General features: G+C 36.0%; 1 protein-coding gene across 1 annotated transcript in view; it reads left to right on the top strand.

The window, feature by feature from the left end:
• The window catches only part of LOC142342188 (neuronal acetylcholine receptor subunit alpha-6-like), a 66,616-nt gene that overhangs the window by 23,248 nt on the left and 21,308 nt on the right, over positions 1-22,060 (top strand). The gene's annotated exons all lie outside the window — the stretch shown is intronic.

Raw genomic sequence — 22,060 nt, forward strand, 5'->3', positions numbered from 1 at the left:
TTACAAACGGCCTGTAAAAGATATGGTTCGCCAACATAAAATGGTTGCGTGAGGGGCCCTTGTTGCACGCCTCAAATGGGGTTGCACACGAAAATAAAAGAACCAGTTCCGAATTTAGTATCACATTGATGAGTTTGAAAAAGATTCTCTGATAACAACAACTCGATTATGTTCCGTCTCCGTAGATCAACATTCTTGGCCTAATTGTCAACCAAATGAAGCTGAGATGAGAAATTTTTAAAAATCAACCAAAGGAAATTATGGTTTGTAATTCAAAACTGGATGTATTGTGAAATAAGGACAGACGTGTATGCCAGTTTTTATTTAAATTGAAGGGAAAAAAGTTGAACTGAGCAAGTTTTTTTGGTAGAAAAAATAAATAAAGCTTCTCAAGCAGAAAAAATAAAAAAAACCACTTGATTTTGCCATTCAACAAAAAAAAAACGACGAACAACAGAAAATATATCCCATTTAGAATAAATTTAAAACTAGCATCTTCCGAGCAACATTGACGCATAAATATCAGAGAACATTGACTCATAAATATCGTGAGTTAATCAGTGAGAACAGAGACTGAAAACCGATAAAGACTGAGCTAACAAAAACATAACAACAGAAATTCAGCAGCAGAAGCAACAGAGAAAAGTCAATCTTTAATTTCTTGGCGCATTATGAAAAATCAAAAATTTAAAAAATTGACAAAATGAAAATGTCAGGAGAGGTCCTGAAAAGCAATCCGCGAGAAGAAACTATTTAATTACTTGAAAAGCAACAATTTATGCTAATAAATTGATTTGAAGAGCTCCACTACGGTAACGAAAGCCTTTGTTAAATCAAAAAAGTAATGAACTAACAATAGATGTCATAATTTTTACACTTATATTTTTTCTAATTCCACTGAGCAGCAAAATAGCGAAGTTATCAGCAAGGGAAGTGATTAAGAACCAAAAACGTCAATAGTCAAAAAGAACGCATTTGCAAACAACAGATGCTTCAGAAAATTAATTTACATAAAAATTTAAGTATTGAAATTAATAACGAATGAGAAAATTATTATATAACTATGAAAATTCGAATAACTTAATTAAAAACAAAAGCACTCTTCAGACTCATATTTGTTCCATTAGCAGGAACCATGAAGCGAAGAACATCAATAACTTTGAAAACAATTAATTCCAAACCCACGAAAAAAATCTATATAAAAAGAAAACAGTATATATTTTCTTTTTTGGTTTCTTAAAACCCATAAGGATCTTTGGGCAATTAAAATAAAAGATTAGATAGACAACAAGGAGGCTCGGTAATGTGCATACGCACATAAGGTTCCGACCCCGCTCATCCACATTCCTGACTTAATTGGCTACCAAATGATGAAGAGGTAGAACACTTTCAAAAACATACATATCGTTCCATAAACAACCAATGGAATAAAAAACGCCACCCTAAACGGCCGATGAACGTTGTTGATAATAGGACTACTAGAATGGACAAACATAGCTGGCAGATTGCCAGAAAATAGCCGCAATAGCTTCATAGATCTGCAGTCTAAAAAACAGTAAAAAAGACAGATAAAAAACTCGTCTTTTCAATGAAGGCTGATATGTTATATTTTGAATAAAAATGTGTATAAGTTTTTGCTGCCTCTATTAGCTGTTGTCAAATAACCTTCATTTAGAATGACACATACCCATTTGACCTTATCTCTTTGAATTAAAGTAAATAAAATTCAATTCCAAAGTGAGGAAGTCATTTTTGAGAGTGAGGAAAGTCAAGTGTGACCAAAACCTTAATCACGCGAATGAACAAAAAACTCGCTCCACTAAGAGCAAAAAATGACGTCGCGCACGCAATTCAGTTGAAATTGCATGAATGAATGAACAAAAAGCAGATTTGAAGTGGTTGTGACGTCATATGGTCGTAACAAAAATCGCGACGACAAAATAGAAAAAACAAGAGAAGGCCAATAATAGCCCCAGCTATCATTGTGTGGCTATTAATAAGAAATAACAAACAACAATTTTTAATTACGACCAAAATTCGAAGTCTATAATAAATAAAATTATAACAATCATCAAACTCGCATCAGATAAAACCTAAACAAAACATTTTAACCTATACTTCTTTAGAAAAGATATGCAACTGGTTAACAGGTCGACAAAAAAGAGCAAAGAGGTGCGAAGTTCAAAAATACGTTTCTTTTTTTAAAAACAAATAATTTCACCGTTATTAATGTCATTAAATATCAACTGAAATCCCTAAAATGTTCATTTATATCTCCATAGGACGCAATTGAGACATGTCATTATCCAATGTTCAATTGCTCAAAATTTTAAAGCCAAGGTGACCAAGGATTATGGCATTGGAATAAAAAAGAAATAAAAAAGCTAAAAATGTACAAAGAAAAAAACACAAATATTTTATGAAATCTCGTAGTAGCAGTAGTAACAAATCCCAGAAACAAGTGTTTGAAGCTAAAACCGTTATAAACATCAGATTATAGTTCACTGGAAACAGGTTCCGACCTGGGTTTACAAAGGCTGAAATACAAATAGACCGAAAAACTATTTAAAAAATGACGAAGCTCAAGAACCCAAATGTGTTTTTGAAAACAAACATTTTCACAAGTCATAACAGACTTCAGATTGCAACAAACAGCGATAGATTAAGTTGCAAAACCCACCTCAGGAAAACGATTAGGCCTGTTAATAATGAGACTAAGTCAAGAAGATTATAATTTTTTTTTTACAAAAACAATTGGTCAGAGCCATAAAAAACTTGAGCTTAACTCGGAAACCGTAAAATAATTTTGTTGGGCCTCATTTGTTGTAAATATTATCTCGCATTAATTGAGCCCTGATTTGAAACTCTTGTAAGTAAAAAATTCACATAAAAAACAATTACGTATCCGAAATATTTTAAAAAGCCGCGCCCCATTAAAATCTAAAATGTTTTATCGTAAGGATACAAGGGGAGATCAAGATCAGTCCAGATGTTGCTGCGCGTCTAACAAAATACTCCCTTATTCAAATGGTTGCGAAATAGATCATTTTTTAAAAGTTTTTTGTTTGTCAAAAACACTAATGCATTTTGTAAAATTGTTGAGTTTAAATTTGCAAAAAACCAGCAAAATTATAATTCCAGAAGACTGTCAAAGCAAGTGGAAGTCCAACCAACTCGTTTGGGAGGCTAAAAAGAATATGGCCGCAGCTTTGATGTATCTACTTCCAGCACATTTAACGCAAGTGCGCTAAAAAAGCAAATTTGGTCCCGAATTTGGTCACGAAAGAATCCGAATTTTGAAAAATTTAGCTATAATTCTAACCAAAAAACTCGGATCAAATAATTCAGCAACCCTCCTGTATCTTTAGACATAAAAATCAATAACACTACAGCTAATAATTTGATCAGATTTTAGCAAAATTGTCGAAAATTAGGTCAAAAATACCGAAATTGTGAATAAAAACAGCTGAATTACGTCTAATATTCACAAAAATTTAAAGCTCGATAACACCTTTTAAAATGCGAAAAACGAAAATATTTTTTCAATTCCATATTCTACGCTGGACGGGCTTTTTAATGATAGCACTCACATTTCTCTACGATGAATAATCGATCGGCCAAACTTGTCTGAACAAAAAAAACCCATTTGAGTATATAGTTCCTCCCCCACTAAAGTTGTTCTGAACAACTACCAATACTCAGAAAACTGTGAAAACAACCGTAGATTCAATTTAAATCTGAATAAATAGAAGAAAAATATGTCGAAATAGGCAACACCCATTAAAATCCAAATCCTTCGGATTTTGGCAAACCTGATTGATAGCATCAATACATTCCATATCGTTCCGGCTATTGAAAACGTAAATGTTCCGAATATCAAAAAATTTTGACAAAAACTAACAATAGCATTGTCTGAAATGCATTAAAAAATCTGGAACACCGAAATTGAAGCTAATTGGAAAAAAGCTAACTATAAATAATCTAAATGTGCACCGACCCGGCAGAATGACAACTCCAAACCATTATTCGACAAGATAGATCAAGCTATACAAGCCGTAGATGTATTTTGTGAAGTTTATAAGAGCAAATTTTGTGAGTGCATTTTAACGCATTTAGGCAAAATGAAACAAAGATACAACAATTTTTTTTTGAGGAAATGGCCAAATGCGTTGACAATCATCCCATGATGATCATCAACAAATTTTAAACCTCGATAACAACTTGAAAACGAAGAATTTCCAGTGTAAGCCCTCAAATAGAAATATTGTTTTATTAATGGGTTCTTAAAGATACCACCACACTTCTCCAGTTGTGAGTATAACCAGTTTGGCGTATAAAAAAAACAGCCTGCGAAAGTAGTTCCTCCCCACTAATTTGTTTCAGAATAAAAAAGAAAAAAATTAAAATAGGAGAAATATTTGCGAATGAGTCGATATTTGAACGCATATGCGCACTCCATTGAGTTTTTTTTCATTTTGATTAAATCGGTTTCTAATTAACGTAATCATTTTCGACAATGATTTTAATAATAATTTTGCTCCATTTAATAATTAATCCTTAGCGCAACCCTAATGTTCTGTTGTTAACCTGGCGGTTAGGGTTCTAAATCTTCCTATCAGTTTTGACAAATATGAGCAATGTTTTCGCAATCATTTTTTAGAGTTTTTGATGAAACAATTAAAACGGGTTAGAAACGCACTAAGGTTCAAATTTTGCTGCGAAAACTAAAATAATATCGGATAAAAAATTGAATTTTAAATCGTTTCGGTTTATTTTTTTTACTTTGCAGCAAATAGATTTTCTTTTATGTCTTTTTTCGCTTCCTCTTCAGAAAAATTTGCCTAATTTTTTTTTCATAATTGTTTGGTCAAACTTTACTTTACGTCATCACATAACCAGTTTAAAAACATAGCAAGATTTTGCTCACAACAAAAACAACATTTTCGACAATATACGACCATAACTTTTTCAGAGGTAAAGTCTCAAATTTGATTTATCGTATGTAAAGACACTAATGACAGATTTGCCGAATTTTTTACACATTTATATCGGTAAAACAAGTAACTTGATAAATTCAGCTAAGCTACCCAGGTCGAGGTTATCGTTTGTGCTCGTTTATGACGCAGACCGTTTTTGAACGCACACAGGGGGTATGGTGCGTTCAAACATACACAGGCGAGGAATTTTTTTGAACGAGCAACATAAACGCACCAAGTACTTACGGTCGAGCCAAAGTCTGCCCCATAGACGAGCCAAAAACTGCCCCATAGACGAGCCAAAAACTGCCCCATAGACGCACCGACTCTGCAACATAGACGAGCCAAAAACTGTCCCATAGACGCACCACTTCTGCAACATAGACGAGCTAGAAACTTTATCATAGGCGAGCTATAGTCTGCACCATACACTTTTTAAACATCTTTTTGTAGAAGTACTGTCGGAAAATTGTCTCAAGTTGATTAAAAAAATCAACTTTTTGAGATTTTCCAGTATGTTCTGGGTGTGTTCCCCTCCTCCTTTTCTCAACCGGGCTGGGGACCGGCTACGGCGGAGTTACAAACAAACAACTATAGGAGAATTGAGCAGAGCTAGCTAAAAAAACTAGGCTCGAAAAGCTCTCTCCAAAACAACTAAGAGACTAACTTTTTTTCTATACAAGCTAAACCAAAAATTGTTTTTGCACTACGACCCACACAAAAAGTGGGACTCCTACGTTGCTTTTCGTTAGCTTTCGACAACTCTAAGATCCGATTGAAAAAAAAGACGTTTTAAAATAAAATTTTCAAATAAGCGAAAAACCCAACTTAGAGACTAACTTTTTTTCTATACAAGCTAAACCAAAAATTGTTTTTGCACTACGACCCACACAAAAAGTGGGACTCCTACGTTGCTTTTCGTTAGCTTTCGACAACTCTAAGATCCAATTGAAAAAAAAGACGTTTTAAAATAAAATTTTCAAATAAGCGAAAAACCCAACTAAGAGACTAACTTTTTTTCTATACAAGCTAAACCAAAAATTGTTTTTGCAATACGACCCACACAAAAAGTGGGACTCCTACGTTGCTTTTCGTTAGCTTTCGACAACTCTAAGATCCAATTGAAAAAAAAGACGTTTTAAAATAAAATTTTCAAATAAGCGAAAAACCCAACTAAGAGACTAACTTTTTTTCTATACAAGCTAAACCAAAAATTGTTTTTGCACTACGACCCACACAAAAAGTGGGACTCCTACGTTGCTTTTCGTTAGCTTTCGACAACTCTAAGATCCGATTGAAAAAAAAGACGTTTTAAAATAAAATTTTCAAATAAGCGAAAAACCCAACTAAGAGACTAACTTTTTTTCTATACAAGCTAAACCAAAAATTGTTTTTGCACTACGACCCACACAAAAAGTGGGACTCCTACGTTGGTTTTCGTTAGCTTTCGACAACTCTAAGATCCAATTGAAAAAAAAGACGTTTTAAAATAAAATTTTCAAATAAGCGAAAAACCCAACTAAGAGACTAACTTTTTTTCTATACAAGCTAAACCAAAAATTGTTTTTGCACTACGACCCACACAAAAAGTGGGACTCCTACGCTGCTTTTCGTTAGCTTTCGACAACTCTAAGATCCGATTGAAAAAAAAGACGTTTTAAAATAAAATTTTCAAATAAGCGAAAAACCCAACTAAGAGACTAACTTTTTTTCTATACAAGCTATACCAACAATTGTTTTTGCACTACGACCCACACAAAGAGTGGGACTCCTACGTTGCTTTTCGTTAGCTTTCGACAACTCTAGGATCCGATTGAAAAAAAAGACGTTTTAAAATAAAATTTTCAAATAAGCGAAAAACACAACTAAGAGACTAACTTTTTTTCTATACAAGCTAAACCAAAAATTGTTTTTGCAATACGACCCACACAAAAAGTGGGACTCCTACGTTGCTTTTCGTTAGCTTTCGACAACTCTAAGATCCAATTGAAAAAAAAGACGTTTTAAAATAAAATTTTCAAATAAGCGAAAAACCCAACTAAGAGACTAACTTGTTTTCTATACAAGCTAAACCAAAAATTGTTTTTGCACTACGACCCACTCAAAAGGTGGGACTCCTACGTTGCTTTTCGTTAGCTTTCGACAACTCTAAGATCCGATTGAAAAAAAAGACGTTTTAAAATAAAATTTTCAAATAAGCGAAAAACCCAACTAAGAGACTAACTTTTTTTCTATACAAGCTATACCAAAAATTGTTTTTGCACTACGACCCACACAAAGAGTGGGACTCCTACGTTGCTTTTCGTTAGCTTTCGACAACTCTAAGACCCGATTGCGAAAAAAGACGTTTTAAAATGAAATTTTCAAATAAGCGAAAATCCTCAACTAAGAGACGAACTTTTTTCTATACAAGCTAAACCAAAAATTCTTTTTGCACCTGAACCCACACAAAAAGTGGGACTCCTAGGTTGCTTTTGGTTAGCCTTCGACATTTCTAAGACCCGATTGCAAAAAAAGACGTTTTAAAATAAAATTTTCAAATAAGCGAAAAACCCAACTAAGAGACTAACTTTTTTTCTATACAAGCTATACCAAAAATTGTTTTTGCACTACGACCCACACAAAGAGTGGGACTCCTACGTTGCTTTTCGTTAGCTTTCGACAACTCTAAGATCCGATTGAAAAAAAAGACGTTTTAAAATAAAATTTTCAAATAAGCGAAAAACCCAACTAAGAGACTAACTTTTTTTCTATACAAGCTAAACCAAAAATTGTTTTTGCACTACGACCACACAAAAAGTGGGACTCCTACGTTGGTTTTCGTTAGCTTTCGACAACTCTAAGATCCAATTGAAAAAAAAGACGTTTTAAAATAAAATTTTCAAATAAGCGAAAAACCCAAATAAGAGACTAACTTTTTTTCTATACAAGCTAAACCAAAAATTGTTTTTGCACTACGACCCACACAAAAAGTGGGACTCCTACGTTGGTTTTCGTTAGCTTTCGACAACTCTAAGATCCAATTGAAAAAAAAGACGTTTTAAAATAAAATTTTCAAATAAGCGAAAAACCCAACTAAGAGACTAACTTTTTTTCTATACAAGCTAAACCAAAAATTGTTTTTGCACTACGACCCACACAAAAAGTGGGACTCCTACGTTGCTTTTCGTTAGCTTTCGACAACTCTAAGATCCGATTGAAAAAAAAGACGTTTTAAAATAAAATTTTCAAATAAGCGAAAAACCCAACTAAGAGACTAACTTTTTTTCTATACAAGCTATACCAAAAATTGTTTTTGCACTACGACCCACACAAAGAGTGGGACTCCTACGTTGCTTTTCGTTAGCTTTCGACAACTCTAGGATCCGATTGAAAAAAAAGACGTTTTAAAATAAAATTTTCAAATAAGCGAAAAACACAACTAAGAGACTAACTTTTTTTCTATACAAGCTAAACCAAAAATTGTTTTTGCACTACGACCACACAAAAAGTGGGACTCCTACGTTGGTTTTCGTTAGCTTTCGACAACTCTAAGATCCAATTGAAAAAAAGACGTTTTAAAATAAAATTTTCAAATAAGCGAAAAACCCAACTAAGAGACTAACTTGTTTTCTATACAAGCTAAACCAAAAATTGTTTTTGCACTACGACCCACTCAAAAAGTGGGACTCCTACGTTGCTTTTCGTTAGCTTTCGACAACTCTAAGATCCGATTGAAAAAAAAGACGTTTTAAAATAAAATTTTCAAATAAGCGAAAAACCCAACTAAGAGACTAACTTTTTTTCTATACAAGCTATACCAAAAATTGTTTTTGCACTACGACCCACACAAAGAGTGGGACTCCTACGTTGCTTTTCGTTAGCTTTCGACAACTCTAAGACCCGATTGCGAAAAAAGACGTTTTAAAATGAAATTTTCAAATAAGCGAAAATCCTCAACTAAGAGACGAACTTTTTTCTATACAAGCTAAACCAAAAATTCTTTTTGCACCTGAACCCACACAAAAAGTGGGACTCCTAGGTTGCTTTTGGTTAGCCTTCGACATTTCTAAGACCCGATTGCAAAAAAAGACGTTTTAAAATAAAATTTTCAAATAAGCGAAAAACCCAACTAAGAGACTAACTTTTTTTCTATACAAGCTATACCAAAAATTGTTTTTGCACTACGACCCACACAAAGAGTGGGACTCCTACGTTGCTTTTCGTTAGCTTTCGACAACTCTAAGATCCGATTGAAAAAAAAGACGTTTTAAAATAAAATTTTCAAATAAGCGAAAAACCCAACTAAGAGACTAACTTTTTTTCTAAACAAGCTAAACCAAAAATTGTTTTTGCACTACGACCACACAAAAAGTGGGACTCCTACGTTGGTTTTCGTTAGCTTTCGACAACTCTAAGATCCAATTGAAAAAAAAGACGTTTTAAAATAAAATTTTCAAATAAGCGAAAAACCCAACTAAGAGACTAACTTTTTTCTATACAAGCTAAACCAAAAATTGTTTTTGCACTACGACCCACTCAAAAAGTGGGACTCCTACGTTGCTTTTCGTTAGCTTTCGACAACTCTAAGATCCGATTGAAAAAAAAAAGACGTTTTAAAATAAAATTTTCAAATAAGCGAAAAACCCAACTAAGAGACTAACTTTTTTTCTATACAAGCTATACCAAAAATTGTTTTTGCACTACGACCCACACAAAGAGTGGGACTCCTACGTTGCTTTTCGTTAGCTTTCGACAACTCTAAGACCCGATTGCGAAAAAAGACGTTTTAAAATGAAATTTTCAAATAAGCGAAAATCCTCAACTAAGAGACGAACTTTTTTCTATACAAGCTAAACCAAAAATTCTTTTTGCACCTGAACCCACACAAAAAGTGGGACTCCTAGGTTGCTTTTGGTTAGCCTTCGACATTTCTAAGACCCGATTGCAAAAAAAGACGTTTTTAAATGAAATTTTCAAATAAGCGAAAATCCTCAACTAAGAGACGAACTTTTTTTCTATACAAGCTGAACCAAAAATTCTTTTAGCACCTGGACCCACACAAAAAGGGGGCTCCGAGGTTGCTTTTGGTTAGCCTTCCACAACTCTAAGACCCAATTGCAAAAAAAGACGTTTTAAAATAAAATTTTCAAATAAGCGAAAAACCTCAACTAAGTGACAAACTTTTTTTCTATACAAGCTAAACCAAAAATTCTTTTTGCACCTGGACCCACACAAAAAGTTGGACTCCAAGGTTGCTTTTGGTTAGCCTTCGACAACTCTAAGACCCGATTGCAAAAAAAGACGTTTTAAAATAAAATTTTCAAATAAGCGAAAAACCTCAACTAAGTGACGAACATTTTTTCTATACAAGCTAAACCAAAAATTCTTTTTGATAATGGACCCACACAAAAAGTGGGACCCCAAGGTTGCTTTTGGTTAGCCTTCGACAACTCTAAGACCCCATTGCAAAAAAAGACGTTTTAAAATAAAATTTTCAAATAAGCGAAAAACCTCAACTAAGTGACGAACTTTTTTTCTATACAAGCTAAACCAAAAATTCTTTTTGATCATGGACCCACACAAAAAGTGGGACTCCAAGGTTGCTTTCGGTTAGCCTTCGACAACTCTAAGACCCCATTGCAAAAAAAGACGTTTTGCAATGAAATTTTCAAATAAGCGAAAATCCTGAACTAAGAGACGAACCTTTTTTCTATACAATCTCTACCAAAAATTCTTTTTGTCTCAGAGTCTACATACCCTGGGGATACTCCATACCAAGTTTCGTTTGATTTGGACAACTCCTTGATCCGACGAAAGACCTATTTTTAAAATTCAATCGCAATTTATTCGAAATAATTGCAACTTTCTGTATGAAAAACTAACTTTTTTCCTAGGCTAGCTATAGCCAAAATTCTTTTTGTTTTAGCTTCTAAATAACCTGGGGATACTCCATACCGAGTTTGGTTCCATTTGGACAACTCCTTGACCCGATAAAATTTCTCTATTTTTGAAAATAGAATAAGCGAATAAGTCGATATTTCCGATTGAAATACGAACTTTTTTTCTAGACAAGCTATGACAAAAATTCGTTTTGTGTTAGACTCTAAGTACACAGTGGATACTCCATGCCGAGTTTGGTTCGATTTGAACTTTTCCCTGATCCGACGAAAAAGACTTATTTTTAAAATTCAATAATCGCAATTTATTCGAAATAATTGCAACTTTCCGAATAAAAAACTAACTTTTTTCCTAGGCTAGGTATAGCAAAAATGCTTTTTGTTGTAGACTTTACGTACACTGGTGATACTGCATACCGAGTTTGGTTCGATTTGGACAATTCCTTGACCCGATGAAAAAGACATATTTTTAAAATTCGCTATTCGCGAAATTCGCAATTTTCGTATGAAATAACGACTTTTTCCCTAGGCAAACTATAGCAAAAATTCATGGCGACTTAGACTTTACATACACAGGGGATACTCTATACTGAGTTTGGCTCGATTTGAACCACTCCTTGACCCGATCAAAAAGAGCTATTTCTAAATACACTTAATCAAAATTATTCGGAAATAACAGGAAATTTCCGTATGAAATACTAACTTTTTTCCTAGGCAAGCTATAGCAAAAATTCCCTTTGTGCAACACTCAAACTTAGATTTAGGTTAACTGCAGAAGTTTTCACACCAAAAACAATAGAAACTTGATTAACAAACTCAATTAGTAAACAATGCTTGTTTTAAGGTATGATTGAATTTTTAATACAAGTAAAGCCATAAATTTAATCTGCTCTGCACGAACAATGGGCTAAACAGATTAACTACAATTGACCAATTTAATTTCTCATATACCATTTGGAAGCTCGATTAAATCATCCGAATTTACCGAAATCGTAGTTTCAAAGCTATCGTCATTAGTCAAGTCAACCAACTCAATGTTCGCCTTCTCAAGTTTTTCGACTCTCTCGTTTAATGCTTCGACTTTCCTTTTGAGTTCATTGACTTCCACTTTTAAACTTTGTTCATTTTCAGCTTTTGCTTCTCTATTTTCTGCTGTTGACAAACCGGGCCTCTTACAGATTAGTCTTCCAGTTCTGGTTACAACAATTTGTGTTTGCTGCATAATAACAACTGAAAAATTAGGACAAGAAATTCAGACAAGCAAGAGCAGCAAAAAAATTTTGCCTAACAATTAACATTTGGAGCGATACTGTAAACTGAATTGGGTTGAACTAAAGCATCTTTCTGACCCTATGAAATTCCTTTTTTTCCTATAATTTACTCAAAAATTCAATATAATCGAAAAATTGAAAACTTCCTTATGCAAACCTCACTTTTTCCTAGGCAAGCTATAGCAATAATTCCTTTTGTTCTACACATTAAGTACACTGGTGTTAGCCGATGCCAAGTTCAGTTTGTTGTGAGTGTTCGTTTGCGTTTTTTCAGTTTCTATTCTTTTTTAAAATTGTAATACTTAACTTTCCAAATTATTGTGAAGAATTTTTGTTTTTGTTTGCCAAAAAAGACTGCATTTTTTGGTCCTAAGAGTACAAGTTCTTCACTCCAACGCATATAAATGGTGCTCAGAACGGTTTTTCTGCCAAAGAAAGAATTGAAAGATTGACTTTTTGACAAATTGGAACATTCTGTGCATAAAAACAGCAGAACAGACAATTTAAATTCCGACGCCATTAGCTGAGACGAGAATGGATTTTAAAAATTTACAAATTGAAAATGAGTAACAACTAGGCAGAGTAACTGACAATCAATAACAAAATAAGAACTATAGAGAAATTAACAAAAACTTGGAACATAGTTTCATTTGCGCAACTGGTCTTAGGTTTAGTTGTGTTCAAAGTGCTGCATCAAAGTGATGAAATACAACTCACTCTTAAATTCGAAGCGCAAAAATTTTGTTGAGACACTGCTCAAGGGAAGTTCTACCTTTTCATCTGTTTCCTCGACAATAAAACCATAAGGCATGACATCGGGAATCCCTGGGTTTAGTTTGATCTTCTTCAAAATCTTGAATTGCTTCAACATAACCGTTTTTTCTGGGCGTGCAAAGAAGAAAAGTATTTCACCAATAATTAAATTCTCTCGATGAGTCGCAACGAAACAATCAGCAGAAGATCCTCTTCCATAAGCAGCAGATGACAAGTTTAGATTTTCATGGTCTCTACAAAACACCCTAAATTCAGGATAATTTTGTCGGAAACTCCGTACTTCTTCGGTTTCACTCAAGCTGTAGGAATCGTCGAACTCCTTTGACTCTCGGAATTTCTCAAGCAAGCTGGATAAGCAATCATTTTCAATGCCCATCTTGAGAACCAACTTAGCCCGAATGAACCGTTGGACAAGTAACTCACAATGGTTCACAGTGCCAGTGAGAGGTGCAAGAAGAAGCCTATTAGCCGATTCAAACATAGCCGCTGAAGTCACGAAAAGCGGTCCAATCTTTCTCGCCTGCCAGCCAAGATGACGAAGAAGATGAAAATTGATGGAATCCATTTTATTCGTTTTTTCATGCATGCTTACACAGAATTCACACAACAATTCGTCGGCAATTTCTGAATTTTCACTACAGTCAAAAATTGTTCGCAGAGCAAAGACAAGTTTATTCAAATCTTGTCTATTACTGTTCTTGTCCTCTCCTAACAAATAGGGTGACAAAAGAATTGGAGACAAGTATAGCAAAACTGTTTTGACCTCCTTCGCCTTAAAAGTGCTCAAAACATCCAAACTGCGAACAGTATTTTTCAACTCAATGGGTAAGATCAAATCTGACAACACTTTGTTTAGTTCACTTTTATGCTCCGATTTCATCTGCTCGTAAAAAAAGGACAGAAGATCTTTACCAACACCAAGAAACAGCTGATGCATGGGATCGATTGGAGATGATAGAGGTTGATTACGGATAACTGATAAAAGAACACTTCTTCCCTTAACACCTTGTTTTCGCTTCTCAAAATCAACCTTTCTGCCATGCCTTGCACGGATCTCCTCAATGCTCCCATTTTCTAGCTCAGTGATGTTCAAAAGATGAGATTCAGGTGAGCGCATAACAAACTTCTCCGTATGAGGATAATGATGAGCACCGCTAAACCGAACTCCACGTTGGGTACACAAGGTGCATCCGTAATAGCCATTAAATTGCTTCATTTTGAGCACCTTTGACTTTGCAACTAGGTCAGATATGAATAAAATCGGTTCAAATCCAATTACTAGATCTTGATTATTGTAGGTAATCAATTCCCGTGTTTCTAACTCCTTCTTTAAATGGTTGAAAATGAGATCGAAATCAGGATAACCCGATCCAACAAACAGTGAAACAAGTACAACGTTTTGGAATAGTTGCCTTTTTTTGGGCGGAAGGTCAGCAACCGCTAAAAACACTGGACAGGCAGAGTAAGGTGGCGACTTGCAAACTAAAGCTCCATCCGTATTTAAGATTAATCGGATTGTCAGGCCGCCATTTGATACTTTTAGCGCCGGCATGTGAATATCATTAGTAAAAGATTTAATTTCACCGTAGTTTAGAATTTCCTGCAGTGACTTTTGTACGATATCGAGAAGAAGAGATCTGAAATTGAGCAGAATAAGCTCTCCGTTTTCTAGGTTTTTTTTTCATTCTGGTACTGCAGACAGAGTTTTTGCATGCGAGTTTTGACAGCGTATGGTGGCAAGGATTGATTAGAAAAAATTTTTTGATCGCGTTTCAAAAGATCAGCTAATAAAGAATCTGAACCGTTGTGTTTAGAAACAATTGCTACTAAACTTGCCGCAAGATTAACAGGTGTAACCTCGCATACTTCAGTAATTCTTGCTCTCTGTCTAGTATCTGATTGCGATATGTTTTCTTGACTCGATCCCTCAGACGAAAATGAGTAATCTGAGTAATTATATAGTCTCTCCGACTCGACAAAAGATTCTTCTTCCTCGTGGAAACTTTCAGACTCTGACTCAAGAGAAGCATCAGGTTCAACTCCAGTTGGAGAATCAGACTCGAAAAACCTGTCACAAGCCGATGTTGATAGACTTGTATTGTCAGATATAATACCAGCAGCAGAGCATTCACTTTGCTCCTCGTCGTAAAACCTGATCATACTAGACAGTTGACTGGCTCGTTCATCGGAACAGCTAATTTTGATGAGTGTCTTCACTTTTCTGCGCCTTTTGGGTCACTGAACACTAACTAGCACATCTTCCCGCTCAAGGGATTCATCTACATGAGCTTCTTTGTAACCACACAAGCAATTTCGGTTGCCATCACCGAAATAATTTTTGCTGTAAAATGTGAGTAGCTCTTCTCCAACTTCGATTTTATGAAGAGCGCGAAGTCTCACGCACTCTCGCCCTCTGAAACCACTTGACATATAATAGTCGCAATTTGGGCGACACGAATGGTTGGCCCAGCGAGCTACTCCCACTAAAAGCTTTTCTCCCTCCATCATCGACCACTCATCTAACTCCTGTCCTTTCTTTTTCTTACCAAGCAATCCAACAGTAGAGACAATTTCACCAATCCGTATAACTCTACCTGTTCTGTTTACCAAACAAAAACCGCCGAACTTATCAGGCTCTATGCGGATGCCAGCTTCATATGCCGCAGAGTACATATCTTCAAAATCGTCAAACAGCTTCTACAATTTCTTATCTTTCTCTCGAATTGCGCTAATTTCTTCTTTAGACAAAAGTTTGGTTAGGTTATGAGGTCTCCGATTTCTTGTATCAATGTAATTCACTGACACATGCCCCTCTACTTGTGCCAGCATTTCGCAAAAATCCATTTCCTCTGAAGCAGTTTTAGTTTTGAAGTTGAGGCTTTTTCAGGTTCAAAAACTCAAAAACAAAAATTTCGAAACAAAACACGTTGACTGCAATTAAATGTTCACAAAAACATAGAACTCAATTTAACTAAACTGATATGCCAAATCAATCTCATGGAAAACCACAGAAGACAGATTTGCAAAGTAGTAAACATTTTTAGAAAGTAGAATTTTGAGAAGTCTTGATAACACCTATAACTAACAATTGCATCAATTAAAAAGATCTTGTCATTATCTCGCAATATAGAACTGACATTGAATAGATTCAACGCTCACGAAAAATAGACTCAGTCTATGGCTGATACAAAGCAAAACTACTGCAAAATCTAGTTACTGAATGAATGTAGCTTCACTATTTTGCTGTTTCCTCAGATTTACTAATTTCAAGCCTGCTCATCACGAGAACCCGAGTTGTCAGGTGTTCTTGAGTTCTGATTTTCCAATTCATTTGTCAACTCAGCTGTTGCTGAATTCCTGATAACTGACAACCGCTCACGTCCCGCCTGGTTTGCAGCCGCTTTAGCTTTTTGAAAAGCAAGTCTTGGAGTAAGAGGATACTTCTGAGCGACAGTTTCTAAAATCACATGTGCAAATTCGTTTTCACCCGCCAAGATAATTAGCCAAGCAACGTTCAAGCAAACAAATTAATAATCAGCTTGATCATGCCACCTATTTCTCCAAGCTAAATAGACCCAAGACAAAGTTTTTCATTAAACAAAACAAAGAATGACCTTTGAACTTTAGACTGAGCTCTGTTGGAGCTTCCTTTCTATTAGGAGAGTTGGCACTGTCAATCATGTCAACTGTGAGGCCATCAGGTCCAAAGATTTCTTTCCTAAGTCTCCTTCCCAATAGTGATGGGTGGGCGTCAGCACGAAACGTCATTAGATCCACGCCTTTCAACATCACACTTTTGATGGGGTAAGCTTTAAGTAGATAAGGGTTTTCGTCCACACTTTTGAAGCCCTGCTTCTGTACAAGTGAGAGCTCTTTCATGTCTTTTAGCTACAAAAGAACAATTTTTAGCCAAAAAAATATCGTTTTTCCTATTTTCAGCATCATTTTAATCTTTTTGTTCCTATGACTGACAAGAAAGACGGCAAGCGTTGACTGCAATAAACTAAAAAGTAAAGAGAACTGATATTTACCGCCTCCTCGCTCGATTCAAAGATTTTTCTTCTTTTTTCCTCTGAAGACCTCTTTATGGATTGGGCTACTGCTACAGCTCTCTCCATTCGTTGTTCGTGTTTCTCAGCAAAATTTAGAAACTCTGCGCACACTGATTCTCTGCAATCCTAATTTAAACAAGATTACGCATGAACGCAATTAGGAGATAGGGTTCAATCATTATCACCAAATGAAACTGCGTCAGGAGTTGAGGACATATTGAGTCGGCATTAAATCCATAAAAGTAATTTCGAAAAATTTTGTTCGATGTTTAAAACCTTTCAAGATATACAGCTGATCACTTAAGTAACTTTCAGACATTGTTTAACAGGTTAACAATGAGACTGCAACCAAAAGGAAGTATTGGGAACACGTAATTAAAAATTGCCTTATTTACCCTGCTGGTCGGATTATCTGGAGCAGTTGATACATTAGGTTGTTGCCGGAACAAAAGAAGATCATTTCCGTCATTTTGAGAAAGCGGGTCAGCTAGGTCTGCGGTTTTTTCTTCAACTCGTTTTTTTTCGTTGCCTCCCAACCTCTTGGTTGACTCTGTCCACCCTCTGACTGACATGAAACCGGAGTTAAAATTTGACTCAAAGTTTGCGATTGAATGTCATTCTGACTTTCAATTGAGTTCCTATCTGCTGGCTCTTTAATTGAAGTTTGACCTGCATTATTTCCTTCAGAATACAAGTAGCGAAGCTCAAGACCTTTTGCAATTCTCTTTTCAGCGTCAGTTTTGAAACTCGAAGCCGATTTCGCGTTACCTCTACCAAGAAAAGTGACATCACAAGGAAGACCTTTGAGGATAATTTGGAATTTATCACCAGGCTTCAACTTCAGTTTATCGTCTATTGTTGTTCCAAAAGGCCATTTATCACCTTCCAAGGAAGCCATTGCAACCTTCTTTCCATTTGTGAATAAAAATCTAGTGTCTCTGTGCTCATAACGTAAGCTTCTAGTGACTTGAGTCTCAGGGTCCGTTTCAAAATTTGGTTCTTTTACAACTCTGCCAGAGCTTCGAGATTTTTGGGCCATAACACTGAAAATGGAAATCTCGGTATAAATCTTGCTAATGAAATAAAACAACTCCAAAACAACCACTAACGAGACATGTCTATACCTGATTCAAAAGAAAGCCGCCGAGAACCGGCGCTTTCTACTCTAAATCTCGAAATTACTTGCAGGACAGGAAAATAAATTTCCGATTTGATAATTTAAACACCAAGCTAACACTCGAGTCCTTAGATCTAAAAAACATCAAGCAAATGAAAGCTTTATCTTTTCAAACTGCACAAAAACACGCAAACAAACTTACTGACTTTTATCAAAATACAGCCATATAATTTAAGACTTAAAAAGTTAGCATTAAATGGAAACCTTCTTTACATCATTTCCGAAAGTCAGAAAAAGTATCAATAAATGCGTTCAACCAACAAACCAATAGCACTCAAGTCTGAACAAAGTTTTGATTAAGGGAAAGATCCTGAGGTATGTATCATTCGAACTACTTACACTATCAAAATCTAAAAACACTGGAATAAACAAAACAGTTACTGAGATGAGCCAAATGGGCGACAAACATTAGAACTGAGACATAAAAAAGCAATCATCTAAGAGCTTTCTTTAGCATTTTTCTGGTTTCTGCGCTCCTTTTTCATCATTTTTGCCTCGTTACTGTATTTACCAGTTTTCTCAAGTCGCTGCTTGACATTTAGACCTGCATTATTCGCGGAGTTCTTGGCTTGGCGTCTTGCATCGGGAAAAACACTGATGGGAAACTTCCGCTGAACTGCCCCTTAAATCAAAACGTGTCTGATAGAGAAAATTTCTTAGTTATTCAGCTTTTAGCTAAACCGTACCATCTACCTGCTAAAAATTACAATAATTTAACGGTTTGCGGTTTAGCGACGTCTGCCTATCTGTTACCTATGCAGAAGAAAATCCGCTCTATCCTGATTTTCCTAATTTCACCTTATTTTTGCAGTTAATGGTCTTTCTCACTTACGGAAAAAAATTAACAACTTATCCATCGAAACACACGTCCTCTTCAGTCCTTGTGCTTTTGTGGGCAGTATCATTTCGTACGCCAAACCATTTGCCCCAAAAATCCACTTTCGCAGTGCCAGGCCGTATTCCCATGGGTCGTGGCCAGTGTAAATTAGATCAAGATTTTTTCCATTTAACCCAAACTGAACAGGCGGCCTTGTCTCAATCTTACAATACACCGAAGCCTCCACAACTGAATCAGTTTCTTCTTCTCCATTTTCACTCGTTTTTTCACTGCACGAAGAACTTGTTTCAGTAGAATCAGTAAGTTCGCTTTCTGAGCCGTCGAGGTCATTAAGCGCGCTTTTCACCTAAATTATTTGAAATTTGTAAAAACTTTCATAATTGGGAACATGCTGGTTTGCATGGGAAAACCACAAGCCGTCGGATTGAAAGCAAACTGTCATCTTGAAATCTAACAGAAAATGCAATTTTGTTTCAAAGTCATATGGTGATAAATAAACCGGCATTAATGCATCTATGTTTTCAAGATTTTTTTTTTTACAAAAGACATAGATTTGAACAAAAATTAGCTTACAAGATTATTGACTTTTCTTTTCAAACAACACAACTCCTCTGCCGATTGTTCAGTGGTTTGTTCAAGAACTTTGATAACACTTCGTATCCTCTTCTCGTCCTCCAGCATCAACTCAGCTACATGTGTGTGCTTCTCACAACACTAAACAAATCGGTATAAAGCAGATCTACATTGACTCATTATTTTTGTTTCGCAATCAAATCACGTATAACCAGATGAACTCAATAAGGGGCCAAGTTAATCACTACTTTCTAACATCAAACCACATCTTCGCAAAAATATGAAACCTATATTGCTTTTGACTCTTAAAATTTCACTCATTTTTTAAAATAAGGAAAAATGATTAATATCAGTTTTCTTAAAAACTCATGGGTCTCAGAACACTAAAAAAACTGACATCTTGAAGAATTATCTTTGTTCAAATGCTTTTATTTCGCAAAAACGGCCGAGAAAAGTTAAAGCGAATCATTCAGCGCAAATTTAAGGAACCAACTTTTTAAATCACAATCTACAAGAGTCTACAATCTACTGAGTCGCGGTGCGAGCTGCTGCACATTCAGCAGGATTTTCAGATGAGTCAAGACCGTATTCACGCCTCAATTCCGCAAGCTCTTCGGTAATTTTTCCCGTTCCTTGTTTCACAATCAAGTAAGTTCTCAATCTATTATCTTTATACAAAACAGCCTGCTTGCCCACGGTTTTCATCAGTTTTTGCACCAAAGTTCTATCACCCCACATTTTCGACTCGGCATCTATGATCTGTATATCATCTTTCTCTACGCTCATTATCAACCATTGAAAGTTGCTTCCCATTTTCAAGACTCTACAAACTCATATAGTTCCTTTATTTGGTTAAATCATTAATCAATTGACAGGATTCGCTTGCGAGAAAAACAATATTAAACATACCCCTATTTATTTTGTCCGCAGCAGGCAAAGAACCGCTTAAAGAAACGCAAATAACTTATATTTTGTCCGCAGCAGGCAAAGTACCCGATGAAAAGAACGCAAATATTTTATTGACCCGCAGCAGGCAAAACAACCGCTGAAAAGAACGCAAATATTTTTTGAGCCGCAACTGGCAAAGCACCCGCTGAAAGAAACGCATAAAACTTTTATTTTGTCCGCAGCAGGCAAAGTACCTGCTGAAAAGAACGCAAATATTATTTTATTGAGCCGCAGCAAGCAAAGCACCCGCTGAAAGAAACTTATACAACTTTTATTTTGTCCGCAGCAGGCAAAATACCCGCTGAAAAGAACTTAACTATTATTTTATTGAGCCGCAGCAGGCAAAGCACCCACTGAAAGAAACGCAAAAAACTTTTATTTTGTCCGCAGCAGACAAAAAACCCGCTGAAAAGTACGCAACTATTATTTTATTGAGCCGCAGCAGGCAAAGCACCCGCTGAAAGAAACGCATAAAACTTTTATTTTGTCCGCAGCAGGCAAAGTACCCGCTGAAAGATTATTTTATTGGGCCGCAGCAGGCAAAGCACCCGCTGAAAGAAACGCATAACTTTTATTTTTTCGCAGCAGGCAAAGTACCCGCTGGAAAAAACGCAAATATTGTTTTACTGAGGCGCAGCAGGCAAAGGACCCGCTGAAAGAAACGCATATAAATCTTTTGGTCGCAGCAAGCAAAGCACCCGCTGAAAAGAACGCAAATATTTTATTGAGCCGCAGCAGGCAAAGCACCCGCTGGAAGAAACGCATAAAACTTTTATTTTGTCCGTAGCAGGCAAAATACCCGCTGAAAAGAACGCAACAATTAATTTATTGAGCCGCAGCAGGCAAAGCACCCGCTGAACGGAAAGCAAATACTATTTTATTGGGCAGCAGCAGGCAAAGCACCCGCTGAAAGGAACTTCTATTATTTTATTGAGCCGCAGCAGGCAAAGCACCCGCTGAAAGAAACGCATAAAACTTTTATTTTGTCCGCAGCAGGCAAAATACCCGCTGAAAAGAACGCAACTATTATTTTATTGAGCCGCAGCAGGCAAAGCACCCGCTGAAAGAAACGCATAAAACTTTTATTTTGTCTGCAGCAGGCAAAATACCCGCTGAAAAGAACGCAACTATTATTTTATTGAGCCGCAGCAGGCAAAGCACCCGCTGAAAGAAACGCATATAACTTTTATTTTGTCCGCAGCAGGCAAAACACCCGCTGAAAGGAACTTCTATTATTTTATTGAGCCGCAGCAGGCAAAGCACCCGCTGAAAGAAACGCATAAAACTTTTATTTTGTCCGCAGCAGGCAAAATACCCGCTGAAAAGAACGCAACTATTATTTTATTGAGCCGCAGCAGGCAAAGCACCCGCTGAAAGAAACGCATATAACTTTTATTTTGTCCGCAGCAGGCAAAACACCCGCTGAAAGGAACTTCTATTATTTTATTGAGCCGCAGCAGGCAAAGCACCCGCTGAAAGAAACGCATAAAACTTTTATTTTGTCCGCAGCAGGCAAAATACCCGCTGAAAAGAACGCAACTATTATTTTATTGAGCCGCAGCAGGCAAAGCA

This window comes from Convolutriloba macropyga, chromosome 7 (genome assembly GCF_964194025.1).
Source record: "Convolutriloba macropyga chromosome 7, txConMacr16.3, whole genome shotgun sequence".
Lineage (NCBI taxonomy): Eukaryota > Metazoa > Xenacoelomorpha > Acoela > Convolutidae > Convolutriloba > Convolutriloba macropyga.